The sequence below is a fragment of the Somniosus microcephalus genome, chromosome 22 (genome assembly GCF_052327205.1).
Source record: "Somniosus microcephalus isolate GS21.2 chromosome 22, FLI_Smic_1.0, whole genome shotgun sequence".
NCBI classification, from domain to species: domain Eukaryota; kingdom Metazoa; phylum Chordata; class Chondrichthyes; order Squaliformes; family Somniosidae; genus Somniosus; species Somniosus microcephalus.
The window spans coordinates 30,735,788-30,752,881 of record NC_141008.1 but is presented as its reverse complement, the minus strand read 5'-3'; positions in this window follow the sequence as shown (position 1 = coordinate 30,752,881).

Genomic DNA, 17,094 nt, shown 5'->3' with positions numbered 1-17,094 from the left:
CATATGCATGCTCGTCGTGCTTCTTTCTGGTGATGGGAAAGGAAATGTTGTCCCTTCTCCTGCTGTAGAGAGGCTCTGTGACCTCTTGGATGCAGCAATGGACGGCGAACTGTCTTCTGTTGCAGACTGGAAGGATCCGCTGGTGAATAAATTGAGGGTGAATGTGACCTTTGTAGGGGGGCATCTTTTACCTGGTTTATGGTAATTTACCTTCCTTTACCTGGTTTACGGTAATTCACCTGGTCAGGCAGCCTTTTTCCACTGCACGGTGACCAATCTCAATCAGCGGTTTTGAATCGCTAAACCACCCCTTCCAGTTCTGACTGGAGGAACTTATAATTAATGATATATTAAAATGGACAAATGGTCTGGATGCGAGAAAATCAAATTTTATTAAACTAAAGAAACTACACCACACGATTAAAGTAATCACAGTAAAATGGCTTAAATAGGGGAGGAATAAAATGGACACAATGAGGGAAATCGACTAAAGTACAATTCTAACAAAATCCCCACTTTACACCCACCCCTAAGCCTATCCTAAGTTGCCTTGTGGAAGGCCAGAAAAATATACGCTCACCACTGTAATGCCAGCTCCGTGCCCCATGAGATCTTCACTGTTCTGAAGTAAAGAAACACCCCAGTGTTTTAAAAGTAAACTGCTGGTGTTTTTACCTCTTCAGACAGACTCAATGCTGTAGAGGGCACACGGAGGCAAGCCAGAGAGAGAGAGATGCCTCTGAGAAGCTATCCTTTTATACCCCAATTTTGGGGCCGAAATGTTACCGCCCAGATCCAGAAGTTTCTGGGCTAAAACAAAAGGGATCCAACTGTCCCCATTGTCCAGTAATGGGTGATTCAAACCCATTCAATTTTAAACTGTTCCTCTTCTCAGTTTAAGTGTCTCTTCTGTGATAGCTGCAGTTTTGAATGTGTCTTCATTCATCCTGATGGGTTTGAATGGAGTTGTATTACTATGTAAACAGAAACCCATTGCCTGTGGTCAACTGAGACTGCAGTCTCAAGTAGTTACTCCTTGTGCAAGCATCCTTGTAGCAGTTTCTGTAAACAAATCAATTGTCTCTGCAGGGAGGGGCTTCCCGAATTGCCTTTGATTGGCAGATTCAAACGGGCTACTCCCCAATGTAAACAAACAGCTTGTAGGTTACCTGACCCACCCAATACCACAGGGTGATTGACAGCTCGGGCTCCATTCAAATGCTAATGGCCTGTCTGTCCTTTTTCCTGCTGAAAATTCTGTTTCCATGAGGTTCAAAACTCAAGAGTACATCTTTTCTTTAATAAAATGTACTATCTTAAAGTGTGCGATTTTTACAAAGTCCTTTGATTCCAGTGTCCAAGTGCTGCTTAGTTCACGGGCTCCTTAACGCAGCCTTTTGCGGTTCTGGACACATTTTAAAACATTGTCCAACCCAGAGACAATTTAAATCACACAAAGTCTTCGTCCACGATGTGGATTAATATTTCCCGATCTTTGGGGGCTGAGGGGATTTTGCGAACCCCTACACCTTGACTGCCACTGAGAGAACTGTGGTCACACTGATCTGAGGCTGCAGGTCTGGTTGCAGGAGGTGGCAGAGTTCTGTGACCACCTCCTTGGTGAAACGGGACCTTCTAATACACTGCTCCTTGCTTAATTGGAGGTAGGAGAGTGCTCTCAGAATACCTTCGGAGGGTAAGGCCTCCTGTTGACAGTTCTGATGGCCCTCCTCCTCCCTCTGGCCGTATGTTCCAGTCTTTCTCACTGCCTCCGCTCCCTCCGCTATAGATCTTGGAGAGCAAGGTCGAATGCCAGTACAGCCCCCATTAATGTAACCAAGTGTAGCAGTTTGATTTCTTTAAGAATCAATGTAGCTACTTTTTAGTTGGCACAGCAGTCCTGATACTAAAAAACCTTGAAATCATGGAATGAGACTGATGCACTATGTGCTACTGACAAGAAAGCGCTGAGACTCCACTAGCATACAGCTGCGACTCATTACTAATGATCCTTTTAAATAATGTCCCTGTAGCCAGTTTCCTGATGCTTAACGCCAGCTCTCCCTTTCACTGTTTCCTCCAGGCGCTAAGGTGGGTGGCGACAATCAATTTCACAGATTGAGCAATCAGTGAGCATTGCACATTCACTGATGTCACGATCCACCTGGCGTTGAGGCTCCCTGCGATAACTGTTAACGGCGGCACTTCGGGGGGGTCGGGATTTGGCGTGCGGGTGCAGATGCAAATTCCTTCTGCTCCTCCTCCTCGTCTTCCAGCTGATTGTCCTCCTCCTTCTCTGAAGAGGCTGTGCGCTCAGAGCCTTGATCCTCATGCAGTGCTAATCCTCGCTGCTGCGCTATTTTGTGCAGGGCGCAGCAGATCACGACGATCCTGGAGACCCTGGCTGGTGCGTCCTCCTGATCTGTCAGGGCATCTGAAGCTCATTTTCAGCATGCCTATTGTCTGCTCTATGACACATCTGGTGGAAATGTGGCTTCCATTATATCTCTCCTTGGCCTCAGTACTTGGCCGCCTCAAGGGTGTCATGAGCCACGTCTTCAGTAGATAGCCGCTGTCTCCAAGCAGCCAGCTAGAAAGTATGTTTGGAGCTGTGAAGAGCTGAGGGAGAGTGGGCTGGCGCCGGACGAACATGCATGATGATTTTCCTATGGTTGCAGATGAGTTCCACATTGAGGGAGTGGAAGCCCTTGTGGTTGACAAAGACTCCTGGGTGATGTGGGGGTGCCCTAATGGCCACATGTGTGCAGTCGATGATGCCCTGCACCCGTGGGAAGCCAACCAGAGCAGCAAAGCCGAGCGCCCGCTCAGTAATACTGGCTTCATCAGTGGCAAAGCTAATATAATTGGCTGACTTGCCAAACAGGGCATTGATGACCTGTGTGATGCATCTGTGGGTGGCCAACTGCGAGATGCCACAAATGTCTGCTGCAGATCCCTGGAAGGAGCCTGAGGTGAAGAAGTTGAGGGCGCTGGTGATTTTGACAGCCATCGGTAAGGCGTGTCCACTTCCTCCTCTGGGCTGCAGGTCTTGCTCCAGCAATCTGCAAATGTATGTGACGACCTGGCGAGATAGCCGCAGCCTCCTTTGGCAATTTGCTGCTCAGTCATGTTGAGGAAGCTCATCCTCTGCCTGTATATCCTGTGTTGGGGATATCGCCTCCGGTGCGGTGCAGCCCTGCGCTGATGCCCTCTGTCCTGTGGAGCATCAGGTGGTTAAGGAGAAGGTTGGTAGTGTTGTTGTTGGTGCTGCTGGTGTTGGGACTCATCGTGGTACAATTCTGAGGACCAAGGTGAGACAGTATAAACGGCACCAATTCTGATAGAAACATAGAAGATAGGAGCAGGAGTAGGCCATTTGGCCCCTCGAGCCTGCTCCGCCATTCAATGAGATCATGGCTGATCATCCAAATTCAGTACCCTGTCCCTGCTTTCTCCCCATATCCCTTGATCCCTTTAGCCTTAAGAAATATATCTAACTCCTTCTTGAATATATTTAATGAATTGGCCTCAACTGCCTTCTGTGGTAGAGAATTCCACAGGTTCACCACTCTCTGGGTGAAGAAATTCCTCCTCATCTCAGTCCTAAATGGCTTACCCCTTATCCTTAGACTGTGACCCTTGGTTCTGGACTTCCCCGCCATCAGGAACATCCTTCCTGCATCTAGTCTGTCTAGTCCTGTTAGAATTTTATAAGTTTCAATGAGAACCCCTCTCATTCTTCTAAACTCCAGCGAATATAAGCCTAATCGACCCAATCTCTCTTCATACGTCATTCCTGCCATCCCAGGTGGTGAATCTTCGCTGTACTCCTGCCATGGCAAGAATATCCTTCCTCAGATAAGGTGACCTAAACTGCACACAATACTCAAGGTGTGGTCTCACCAAGGCCCTGTGCAACTGCAGCAAGACATCCTTGCTCCTGTACTCGAATCTTCTCACTACAAAGGCCAACATACCATTTGCCTTCTTAAACGCCTGCTGCACCTGCATGCTTACCTTCAGTGACTGATGCACAAGGACACCCAGGTCTCGTTGCACTTCCCCATCTCCCAATCTATTGCCGTACAGGTAATAATCTGCCTTCCTTTTTTTGCCACCAAAGTGGATAACCTCGCATTTATTCACATTATACTGCATCTGCCATGCATTGCCCAATCACCCAACCTATCCAAATCATACTGGAGTTTCTCTGCATCCTCCTCACAGCACAGACGCCCACCCAGCTTTGTGTCTTCTGCAAACTTGGAGATATTACATCTAGTTCCCTCGTCTAGATCATTAATATATATGGTGAATTGCTGGGGTCCTAGCACCGATCCCTGCAGTACCCCACTAGTCACTGCCTGCCACTCAGAAAAAAACCAGTTTATTCCAACTCTTTGCTTCCTGTCTGCCAACCAGTTCTCTATCCAAGTCAGTACCTTACCCTCAATCCCATGTGCTTTCACTTTGCACGCTAATCTCTTATGCGGGACCTTATCGAAAGCCTTCTGAAAGTCCAAGTACACCACATCCACTGGTTCTCCCTTATCTATTCTACCAGTTACATCCTCAAAAAATTCCAGTAGATTAGTCAAGCATGATTTACCTTTTGTAAATCCATGTTGACTTTGTCCGATCCTGTCACTGTTTTCCAAGTGCTCTGCTATTACATCTTTTATAATGGACTCTAGCGTTTTCCCCACTACCAATGTCAGGCTTACCGGTCTATAATTCTCCGTTTTCTCCCTACCACTTTTTTTAAATAGTGGGGTTACATTAGCTACCCTCCAATCCATGGGAACTGTTCCAGAGTCTATAGAATTTTGGAAGATGACCAGCAATGCATCTATTATTTCTAGGGCCACTTCCTTAAGTACCCTAGGATGTAGATTATCAGGCCCTGGGGATTTATCGGCCTTCAATCCCATCAATTTCCCTAACACCATTTCCCTACAAATACTGATTTGATTCAGTTCCTCCCTCTCATTAGACCTTATGTTCCCTAACATCTCTGGGAAGTTACTTGTGTCCTCCTTTGTGAAAACAACCAACGTATATATTTAATTGGTCTGCCATTTCTTTGTTCCCCATTATAAATTCCCCTGATTCTGGCTGCTTGACTTCACCAATCTTTTTCTCCACATATCTATAGAAGCTTTTACAGTCAGTTTTTATGTTCCCTGCAGCTTACTCTCATACTCTATTTACTCCCTCTTAATTAATCCCTTTGTCCTCCTTTGCTAAATCCTAAACTGTTCCCAATCCTTAGGTTTGCTGCTTTTTCTGGCCAATTTATATGTCCTCTCCTTGGATCTTATGTTATCCCTAATTTCCCTTGTTAGCCATGGTTGAGTCACCTTTTTTGTTTTATTTTTATGCCAAACAGGGATGAACAAATTCTGTAGTTCATCCATGCGATCTTTAAATGTTTGCCATTACCTATCCACCTTCAACTCTTTAAGTAACGTTCCCCAATCCATCCTGGTCAACTCGCGCCTCAGACCTTCATAGTTTCCTTTATTTAAATTCAGGACCCTAGCCTCTGAGTCAACTACTTCACTCTCCATCTTAATGAAGATTTCCATCATATTATGATCGCTCCTCCCCAAGGGGCCTCGCAGAACAAGATTGCTAATTAATCCTTTCTTATTACAAAATACCCAGTCTAAGATAGCCTGATCTCTATTTGGTTCCTTAACATATTGGTCCAGGAAACCATCTCATATACATGCTAGGAATTCCTCCTCTACAGTATTGTTACTAATTTGGTTAGCCCAATCTATATGTAGATTAAAGTTATCCATAATAATTGCCGTGCCCTTATTGCACACATCTCTAATTTCCCGTTTAATGCCATCCCCAACCTCAGCATTACTGTTTGGGGGTCTGTATACAACTCCCACTAATGTTTTCTGCCTCTTGATATTTCTCAGCTCTACCCATACAGATTCCACATCATCAGATCTAATATCCGTCCTTACTATTGTGTTAATCTCCTCTTTAACCAGCAATGCTACCCCACCTCCTTTTCCTATTTGCCTATCCTTCCTGAATATTAAATACCCCTGGATGTTGAATTCCCAGCCTTGGTCACCCTGGGGCCATGTCTCCGTAATCCCAATTATATCATATCCGTTTACATCTATTTGCGCAGCTAATTCATCCACCTTATCACTAATGCTCCTCGCATTAAGACACAAAGCTTTCAGGCTTGTTTTTTTAACACTCTTAGTCCTTTTAGAATTATTATCTACTTTAGCCCTGTTTGATTTACACCCTTGATTTCTCTGCCTTCCACTTTTGCTTTTCTCCTTCCTGTCTTTTGTTTCTATCCTTGCTTCCCTTTCCTCTGTCCCCCTGCGATTTTAGTTTAAACTCTCCCCAAAAGCACTAGCAAACACTCTGCCTAGGACATTGGTCCCAGTCCTGCCCAGGTGTAAATCGTCCAGTTTGCGCTGGTCCCACCTCCCCCAGAACCGGTCCCAATGTCCCAGGAATTTGAATCCCTCCCCCTTGCACCATTCCTCTAGCCAAGTTTTCACCTGAAATATCCTTCTATTTCTACTCTGACTAGCACATGGCACTGGTAGCAATTTTGAGATTACTACCTTTGAGGTCCTATTTTTTAATTTACCTCCTAACTCCCTATATTCAGCTGTTAGGACCTCATCCCGTTTTTTACCTATATCGTTGGTACTTATATGCACCATGACAACTGGCTGTTCACCCTCCCCCTCCAGAATGCCGTGCAGCCACCCCGAGACATCCTTGACCCTTGCACCAGGGAGGCAGCATACCATCCTGGAGTCTTGTTTGTGGCTGCAGAAATGCCTATCTATTCCCCTTACAATAGAATCCCCTATCACTATAGCTCTCCCCCTCTTTTTCCTCCCTTCCTGTGCTGCAGAACCACCCATGGTGCCAGGAAGTTGGCTGCTGCTGCCTTCCCCCAATAAGCCATCTCCCCCAACAGTATCCAAAGCGGTATATCTTTTTGAGAGGGAGATGTCCACAGGGGACCCCTGCACTACCTGCCTGCACCTATTACTCTGCCTGGCGGTCACCCATTCCCTTCCTGCCTGTGCAGCCTTTACCTGCGGTGCGACCAACTCATCAAACGTGCTATCCACGACATCCTCAGCATCATGAATGCTCCAGTGTGTGTCCATTCACAGCTCCAGCACCGCAATGCGGTCTGCCAGTAGCTACAGCTGGATACACTTCCTGCACACATGGTCGTCAGGGACACAGGAAGTGTCCCTGATTTCCCACATAGTGCAAGAGGAGCATGCCATGGGGCCGAGCTGTGCTGCCATGACTTACCCTTTAATTAATTTAAATTAAATTAAATCAAATCAATACCACTAATTACTCTACAATTAAATGATATACTCAAGGCCCTTGTTTACTAGCACTCCTTGCTACACAACAGAGACCTTAGAAACTATAACCACAAAAATTAAGACTGTCTAAACTTTATAAACTATTAACCTTAACTGTCAAACTATAGAGTAGTATAAGTACTCACCCAATCAGCTGCTTCCTCTTGCCTTTTTGAATTGTGACATGGCCCTGGAACACCGCTGCCGGTCTGCGAGATTGGTAAGCCTCTGAGGAAAAAAGCCCGCGAAAGTGAGTTTAAATACTCACTGTACTGCTGCTCTCCCACTGCTCCCGACACTGGCCTCCTTTTCCCTGTGATGTCACCTTTTATTTTTCTCCAGATGCGGTTGGGGGGTGTCACAGAGCCGAACTCCCGCTGGTTCTCTGTCCCCTCTTGTGCGGCTTTTTAGCTCCTGCTCTCCTGGAAGCTGACAAAGATAGAAAAAGAAAGGAGGACCTCCCTCCCCGAACTCCCTCCCTCACTTACCAAACTCGCAGCTTTACACTCTGTTCCAATCTGCACTCCATGATGTAATAGATGGCAGGTCAAGTAGAGATGAAAGAAGCAATCTGTCAATGGTGTGCTAGGTTCTACCAATGAGGTAACAGTGGATCCTGACTTTGCTGAAAACACTTGCAACCTCTAGAAATCTAAGTCTGTGCTGACAATGCATTCAGCAACAGTATCTGCCTTAGGAAAGTAACCAGGTGTCAGGTGGGAGTATTTATTGTGCTTTCCATGCTGTGCACTGATGAGTTCCATCAACGACCACTGAACTTCTGCCTCAAGTTCACAGACATGGTTCCCGAGCTGTGTGATTCCTGTGGTCATCCAGTGAAATTGGAAAGGTAGGGTTAAAAAGAAGCTTTCGGCTCTGACAAGTACCTAATAAGTAGCTAACAAGTACCTAACCAGGCGGGGGAGTTAAAATTGGGGCCTCTGTCTCCTACCTCCCAACCAATTCCCAACCCAAGTCAAAAGGTTACCTCCAATTACGCACCTATTCATTTTTGATAATAATCTCTTGTGTGCAAACTTATTGAATGTCTTTTGGAAGTCCATATGGATAGCATCTTTAACCACTCCCTTATCTACCTTATTAGAGGTTTCCTCAATAAATTCAACTAGATCAGTCAAACATGACTTACCATTAACAAAACCATGATGGCTCTCTTTGATTAGCTCATATTTGTTCAAGTGCTCAGTCACTCTATCACTAATGACAGATTCTAGTAGCTTCCCCACAACTGAAGTTAAACTGACAGGCCTGCAGTTACCTCGTTTCTCTCCCACACCCTTCTTAAATAATGGAGTGACATTAGCAAATTCTAATCTAATGGAACAATTCCCAAATATCTGATTTTATTCAACTGTGAAAATTAGTTGAACCAAGAAACTGAGTGGAAACAGGTGAGTGTTCATTTAGTGCTGTTATCTTGATCGGCAATTTCCAGTAAGTATCAGACATTAAGGCTCGGACTTTCCTTCGATAGCCTACTTAAAATTGAGTGGGATGGCAGCAGAAACAATGGGAAAATCTGGCAGCAAGGCCCAATGTTGGCTCCCTATCCCAACCTTAATTTCACTCCTGCCAGCACCACCACTGGCTGCTCCTTCCTTACTCACTGCATGCAAATGCTGCCGGTGAGACAGGTTCCTGACACATTTCCCTCCTATCTATCCCTCATAGTGCAACTTCCGGAGACCAGCAGGAGAAGTCTGGCAGTGGGTTCCAAAGTCACAAGTTGGAGAGAGAAGGCCCAGTAGAGGCCTCCTTTTTGCTGATGCCTACAGAAACTTTAGCTAAATTCTTTATAGTACTCTTCTGTACCTTTAAATAGCCTCCTGCTTCTTTCGCTACTGCAGCAGTGGCTGGTACTGCAGCTCCATCAGGATTTTCCTGACTTGCAGAGGCAGGCTCTCTCTATGTGATGAGAATCCCACCAGGAGCCTACCCTTTATGTTAAGTGAAACCCACCCCAGGTAAATAGCTCAGGGTCACAGTGGGATGACAGACAGAAGTTCTGCCCTGACCCTATGGGACAGATTAAGGGAATCCAACTTTAGTTCTTGTATAATGTTACCCATCCTAATGCTAGGATAGACTAACGTGAGGGCCCTCCTGGCAGCATTGGGACTTTACTTAAAAAATTTGAAAGAAAAACGCCCTAGAGAGACTGTTTAGAATTTCTTTTCATGGACAAGCTGCACGAAATGCTGCTTCAATGTACTGCCTGTATATTTGTTTGGGTTTGTTTCATAAAATGTTCTAATTATTTTCTGATAAATTCTAGCCAAGTACATTTTATATTTTAATTGGGTTGTTATGTGTGTGTGCTTCGAAACTCGGTTACAAAATTCCCATTTTTGAAATTGGAAACAGAAACTGTATAATTATCATCTGAAACATTTGCAACATGAGAAATGAAACAGAACCAGATACAAGTACAACTGTAGTTGTTTAGTATGAATGTTAAAACATTAAAATTGTGGGAAAAAATGTCATGAATGTGAAAACGATTAAGCAGAGAGTGTAGATGACATTGATTACATCTATGTAGTTATGTGGGGCGTGCAACTAACTCCCTAACCTCACACAATGTAAGAAAGAGATGACTTTTGGAGATTCTGGTGGATCCACATCAATTATACATGAACATTCCTATGGTGAATGAATAGTCAGCATTAACAGAATTTTACACTTTAAAAAAAACAGGTACAAAGGCGCAGTATAGTAATTTCCCCCCTAATCTGCACTATCTAAGCTCTCTTAAAACTAACTGGTGTGTTTATGGCCTTAAGTGTGGCCCATCAGTGCTGTTTCTGGGTTTAGTACTACTAAAGACTACCCTCGTGGCTACAATGAGATACCACCAAACTCTGCGTAATTTTGTAACCTTGACCTCTGACTAAGGTCTCTGATCCCTAGGTTTGAAAGGCTTCAGACTGTCTCAAAAACTACACAGAATTCACATGCACTCCAACAGATCTAACTCTGGTTCTCTTTGGCATATAGGTTGCACTTTGGCTTATAGCTTTTTTTCCGGGTTAGCTGTTTCTATCATTGTCCTCAAAATGTAACAGGCACCCTGACCACTAACCAATCAGAGTTTCTAATGCCTGCCCTCATGGAATCCTCATTTGATGGATGCAGATCGGAACAGAGTGTTAAGCTGCGAGTTTGGTGAGTGAGTGAGTGAGTGAGTGAGGGAGGGAGGGAGGGAGGGAGTTCGGGGAGGGAGGTGCTCCTTTCTTTTTCTATCTTCGTCAGCTTCCAGGAGAGCAGGAGCTAAAAAGCTGCACAAGAGGGGACAGAGAACCAGCGGTGAGTATTTCTACAGTATTTCTACATTCCAGTTGTTAAAGTAAAAGTAAGGTCTCTAGTTTAGAGGAAGTTGTAGGAGTCTACGTACTCCTAGCAAAAAATACTGAACTCGGAGAGGTTCAACAGAAAAGGTTTAATTCTTGAGACTGCATGTTGAACACAAAATGGTGTCAGAGCCAACACCAAGTCCGACTGCCTTTCATCAGTCCACAGCTTCGACTGCTCCTCCCCCGCTCTGGGCTTAACTATGTTGCAGATCGAGTTTCTTAAAGGTGTGATCCTTCTTAAAGGCATGACGCCTGATTTATAGTCTACGGACCGAAAAGCGGATTGTGTCCTTTCTGTGATCGGTACGCCACACAGCTCCCCCCAGAATCCGCTAGTAGGGAGTGTACGAACCGGCGAGGTGGCTTGATGGCACGGCCGGAACGGCTCTTGGCGGTTGGTGTTGGGAGCGGGGCGGTCGGACGCATCGGGCTCTGAAGCAGTCTGCCCCGCGGTGGGGGTTGGCCCACTTGAACGGGTTCGTTGGGCTCGAGGTGCGCCAGCTTGAGCCGGTTGACCGACACCTTGTCAGTTCTGCCGCCCAATTTGAGGAGGAAGAGCTTGTTCCCCGTCTGGAGTACCTTGTAGGGTCCGTCGTATGGGGGCCGTAGAGGTCCTCGGTGGGCGTCATGGCGCACGAAAACAAATTTGGCCATGTGCAGGCTAGGTGGTACGCGGGTTTTTGGTGCACCGTTCCGGCCGGTGGGTACCAGAGCGAACTGTTGTGCTTGGTTGGCGAAAGCGCAGCGTTGCTGGTCAGCCGACCAGGGGGTCGTGGCGGTGGGCAGGAACTCTCCGGGTACACGCAGCGGCTGGCCATACACGAGTTCCGCCGCCAAGGCTTGCAGGTCTTCCTTGACCGCGGAGCATAGGCCAAGTAGCACCCACGGGAGGCGGTCGATCCAAGCCTCGTCCTCGAGGCTGGCGCGGAGGGAAGCCTTCATGGACCTGTGGAATCGCTCGCACAGTCTGTTGGCTTGGGGGTGGTAAGCCGTGGTGCGGTGAACGGCCACCCCGAGGTTTCGGGCGATGGCGGCCCACAGATCAGAGGTGAACTGCGGGCCTCTATCCGACGTCATGTCGGAGGGGACGCCGAACCGAGCGACCCAGGTACCGATGAACGCCCTCGCGATGTCGGCGGTGGTGGTGGACGTCAGTGGAATGGCCTCGGGCCAGCGGGTGGTACGGTCCACGATTGTCAGCAGGTGCGTGTGACCTTGTGATGGCAGCAGGGGGCCGACGAGGTCGATGTGGACGTGGTCAAACCTTCTTTCTGGCACGGTGAACTCCTCGAGTGGGGCTTTGACGTGCTGGTGGATTTTGGCACGCTGGCAAGCTATGCAGGATCTGGACCAGACGCGCACATCTTTGCGCAGGCCGCGCCAGACAAATCGGTTGGCCACCAGTCTAATGGACGCGCGGGTGCCGGGGTGTGAGAGGCCATGGACAATGTCAAACACCCGTTTTCGCCAGGACGCCGGGACTACGGGGCGGGGTTGCGCCAAGGAGGTGTCACATTTGACTGTGACGGCGGACGGGCCGCAGGCGACATCGGTCAGTCGCAGCCCTGGGAGGGTTGTGGGCGCGGAGAGCAGATCGGGGTCAGTGCGTTGCTCCGCTGCCAGTTGAGCATAGTCCACTGCCAGGTGGGCACCGTGGACGGCAGGGCGGGATAGGCAGTCGGCCACCACGTTGTCTGGACCGGAGACGTGCCGGATGTCCGTGGTGAATTCGGACACCGCGGCGAGCTGGCGTTGTTGCCTGGCTGACCACGGGTCCGCAGATTTTGCCATCGCAAATGTCAGGGGTTTGTGGTCGACAAACGCGGTGAAGGGGCGGCCCTCCAGAAGAAATCTAAAATGGCGGACTGCCAGGTACAGTGCGAGGAGCTCGCGGTCAAAGGCGCTGTATTTGGCCTCCGGGGGGCGCAGTTGGCGGCTGAAAAAGGCCAGCGGTTGCCAGGCCCCGTTGACCCACTGTTCATACATGGCGCCGACCGCGTGGTCGGAGGCGTCCATGGTGAGGGCCACCCTGGCGTTGGGCTGTGGGTGAGCGAGCATGGTGGCGTCGGCGAGAGCCTTTTTGGTCAAGTTGAAAGCGGTCAACATGTCTGCCAACCACTCGATCGCCATTCTGTCTTTCTTACCCCGGAGGGCTTCGTATAGGGGCCGCATGAGGGAGACCGCTCTGGGAACGAAGCGGTTGTAAAAGTTGATCATCCCCAAGAACTCCTGGAGGCCTTTGATGGTGGTAGGCCGGGGGAACTGCTGGACGGCTTGCACCTTGGCGGGCACGGGAATGGCTCCGTCCTGCGTGATGTGGTGGCCAAGGAATTCGATCCTGCTGAGGCCGAATTGGCACTTGGCTGGGCTGATGATGAGCCCGTACTCACTGAGCCACTGGAACAGGGTGCGGAGGTGCTCGATGTGTTCCTGCTTGGAGGAACTAGCTACCAGGATGTCACCCAGGTAGAGAAAGAGGAACTTCAGGTCCCGGAGGACGGAGTCCATGAGGCCGAAGGGCATTCGGAGGAACTCGAATAGCCCAAAAGGGGTGATTATGGCCGTCTTGGGAACATCCGTGGGGTGGATTGGCACCTGATGGTAACCGCGCACCAGGTCGACTTTGGAGAAGACTGAGCGGCCGGCCAGTCTAGCCGAGAAGTCTTGAATGTGCAGTATGGGGTACCGATCCGGCATGGTGGCATCGTTTAGGCGCCGGTAGTCCCCGCAGGGGCGCCATCCCCCGTTGGGTTTGGTGATGATGTGGAGTGGGGAGGCCCAGGGGCTGTTGGAGCGGCGGATGATGCCGAGCTGTTCCATTGTGGCGAACTCGGCCCGCGCGATCTCCAGCTTGGCCGGGTCCAGCCTGTGGGTGTGGGCATACACCGGTGGGCCTGTGGTGGGGATGAAGTGTTCTACCCCGTGCTTAGCAACTTTCGCGGAGAAGGTCGGGTTGGTGAGGGCTGGGAACTCAGCCAGGAGTGCTGAGTAGTCTTCCGTTGAGCGGGCGCGACACTGCCACGCCATTTTGGCTGGTTGGGGGGGGCCATGGCGCCCGGGATAGGTGACATGGTGTTCATGTCCACGAGGCGGTGCCGAGGCATGTCGACCAACAGGCCGTGGGCGCACAGGAAATCCGCACCGAGGAGCGGGGAGAGCACCTTGGCGGTGATATACTCCCAGTGGTAGCGGCGGCCTGCGAGGTCGATGGTGACGGTGCAGGTGCCGTACGTCCGGATGTCGGTGCCGTTGGCGGCAGCCAGCGCAGGGCCGCGGCCGCCTCGCTGGATCTCGAGGGCGGACGCGGGGATGATGCTGCACTGCGCGCCCGTGTCGCATAGGAAACGGCGTCTGGAGGCGCTGTCCATAATGTACAGCAGAGCGCCTGCTTGCCCCACGGCCATCGTGTAGGCCGGTGTGGGGGCGGTTGGAAACGTTGCGGGATGGCTGCAGCGGCGTGCCTGTGCGCCAAACCGGGTATGAAAGTAGCAGTAGCCCTGGGTCGGAGGGCTTGCGGGACGTGGGGGCCTGGGGGGCCTCGTGGCCGAGCTGTGTGGCCGCATGATAGAGGGTGGAGCGCGCGCCGACACTGCAGAGGCCAGGTCGGGGGTGACGGCGTTGTTGGAGCCGGTGAACAGGAGCTTATCGGCTTCGTCGGCCAGGACCTCGAGGTCCGTGAGGCTGGACGCCACGATCGCCGGGCGGATGCTGGGAGGTAGTTGGCGGATAAAGAGCATGCGGAAGAGGGAGCCGGGCGGTTTCTCGTCGGTCAGAGCAAGCATGTGTGAGAGCAAGTCTGACGGCGTGGAGTCACCGAGGCCCGGGAGGTCGAGGAGGTGGCAGTTGCGCAAAAATTGGGAGGCTGTGAATTTTTTAAGGAGCGCGGCCTTGAGATGTGCGTACTTGCCTTCCTCCGAAGGGTTTTGTAGTGTTGTCCAGACTTTCGTGATTGTGGAGCTGCCCAGGGAGGCGAGGAGGTAGTCGTACATCGTTGCGTCGGCGGTGATGCCGCGGAGTCGGAATTGCGATTCGGCTTGAAGGAACCAGGCGGTGGCTAGGTTCTCCCAGGACTCCGGCAGCTTCACAGAAACTGCGTTTGTGTCAGCCATGGTTACGCTTAGGAGTCGTCCTGAGCGTCGGGGTCACCAATGTAGGAATCTACGTACTCCTAGCAAAAAATACTGAACTCGGAGAGGTTCAACAGAAAAGGTTTAATTCTTGAGACTGCATGTTGAACACAAAATGGCGTCAGAGCCTACACCAAGTCCGACTGCCTTTCATCAGTCCACAGCTTCGACTGCTCCTCCCCCGCTCTGGGCTTAACTATGTTGCAGATCGAGTTTCTTAAAGGTGTGATCCTTCTTAAAGGCATGACGACTGATTTATAGTCTACGGACCGAAAAGTGGATTGTGTCCTTTCTGTGGTCGGTACGCCACAAAGTAGTGTTTAAGGGAAGTAAGGTCCCTAGTGTATTTAATATTCTTTAATTTAAAGGAAGTAATGGGAGTAAATTAAGGGTAGGACATGGCAGAGCAGCTCGGCAGCATGGAGAGCTCCTCCTGTGCTATGTGGGAAGTCAGGGACACTTTTGGTGTCCAGGGCAAACACATGTGCAGGAAGTGTCGCCAGCTGCAGCTACTCGAAATCCGCGTTTTGGAGCTGGACTGTGGCTGGAGTCACTGTGGAGCATCCGCGAAGCTGAGATCTTCATAGATAGCATGTTTAACGAGGTGGTCACACCGCAGGTAAAGAGTGCATAGGCAGACAGGAAATGGGTGACCGCCAGACAGAGTATAAGAACTAGGAAGGTAGTGCAGGAGTCCCCCGAGTCCATCTCCCTCTCCAACAGATTTTCCATTTTGGATACTGCTGGGGGAGATGGTTTCTCAGGGGAATGCAGCAAGAGCCAAGTCCGTGACACTACGAGTGGCTCAGCTGCGCAGGAGGGGAGGAAAAAGAGTGGGAGAGCAATAGCGATAGGGGATTCTATCGTAAGGGGAACAGATAAACATTTCTGTGGCCGCAGACGTGACTCCAGGATGGTATGTTGCCTCCCTGGTGCCAGGGTCAAGGATGTCACTGAACGGCTTCAGGGTATTCTGAAGGGGGAGAGTGAACAGTCAAAGGTTGTGGTTCACATTGGTACCAATGACATGGGTAGAAACAGGGATGAGGTCCTGCAACAAGAATTTAGGGAGCTAGGTAGCAGATTAAAAAGCAGGACCTTAAAGGTTGTAATCTCTGGCTTACTCCCGGAGCCACGTGCTAGTGAGTATAGGAATAGGAGGATAGAGCAGATGAATGCGTGGCTAAAGAGTTGGTGCAGGAGGGAGGGCTTTAGTTTCCTGGATCACTGGGTCTGCTTCTGGGGAAGGTGGGACCTGTACAAGTCGGACGGGTTGCTCCTGAACCGGAACAGGACCAACATCCTTGCGGGAGGTTTGCTAGTACTGTTGGGGGGGGGTAAACTAACTTGGCAGGGGGATGGGATACGGAGTGGAGCTATAGTAGGGTGATGCACAGCCAAATATAGAGTAAAAAACATGTCAGCCTCGAAGGCAGAGCACATATGTAATGGCACAAGGGAGTACAGCAAGGCTGGATGGCATTAATTTTAAGGCAAGGAGTCTTGCGAGTAAAGCAGATGAATTGAAGGTGTTGATGAACACATGGGAGTATGATATAGTTGCTATCACAGAGACATGGTTGCGGGAGGGGCAGGATTCCGGGGCTCAATATTCCGGGGTATAGAATCTTCAGGCGAGACAGAGGCGGGTGTAAAAAAGGAGGGGGTGTCACAATATTAATCAAGGAGTCAATTACTGCTGTAAGGAGGGATGATTTCTTAGCAGGTTCCTCTAATGAGGCCATATGGGTAGAACTTAAAAACGAAAAGGGGGCAAGCACTTTGCTGGGAGTGTACTGTAGGCCCCCAAACTGCCAAGGGGAGATAGAGGAACAAATATGTAGGCAAATCTCAGAGAAGTATAGAAATAACAGGATAATAACAGTAGGAGATTTCAACTTCCCCAATATTAACTGGTGGAAGAAGTCACACAACACCAGGTTATAGTCCAACAGCTTTATTTGAAATCACAAGCTTTCGGAGCGCTGCTCCTTCTTCAGGTGAAGAAGGAGCAGCGCTCCGAAAGCTTGTGATTTCAAATAAAGCTGTTGGACTATAACCTGGTGTTGTGTGACTTCTTACATTTGTCCACCCCAGTCCAACTCCGGCATCTCCACACCAATATTAACTGGGATAGTCAGAGTGTGAAAGGCTTAGAGGTTGCTGAATTCTTAAAGTGCATCCAGGAGATCTTTTTGAGCCAGCATG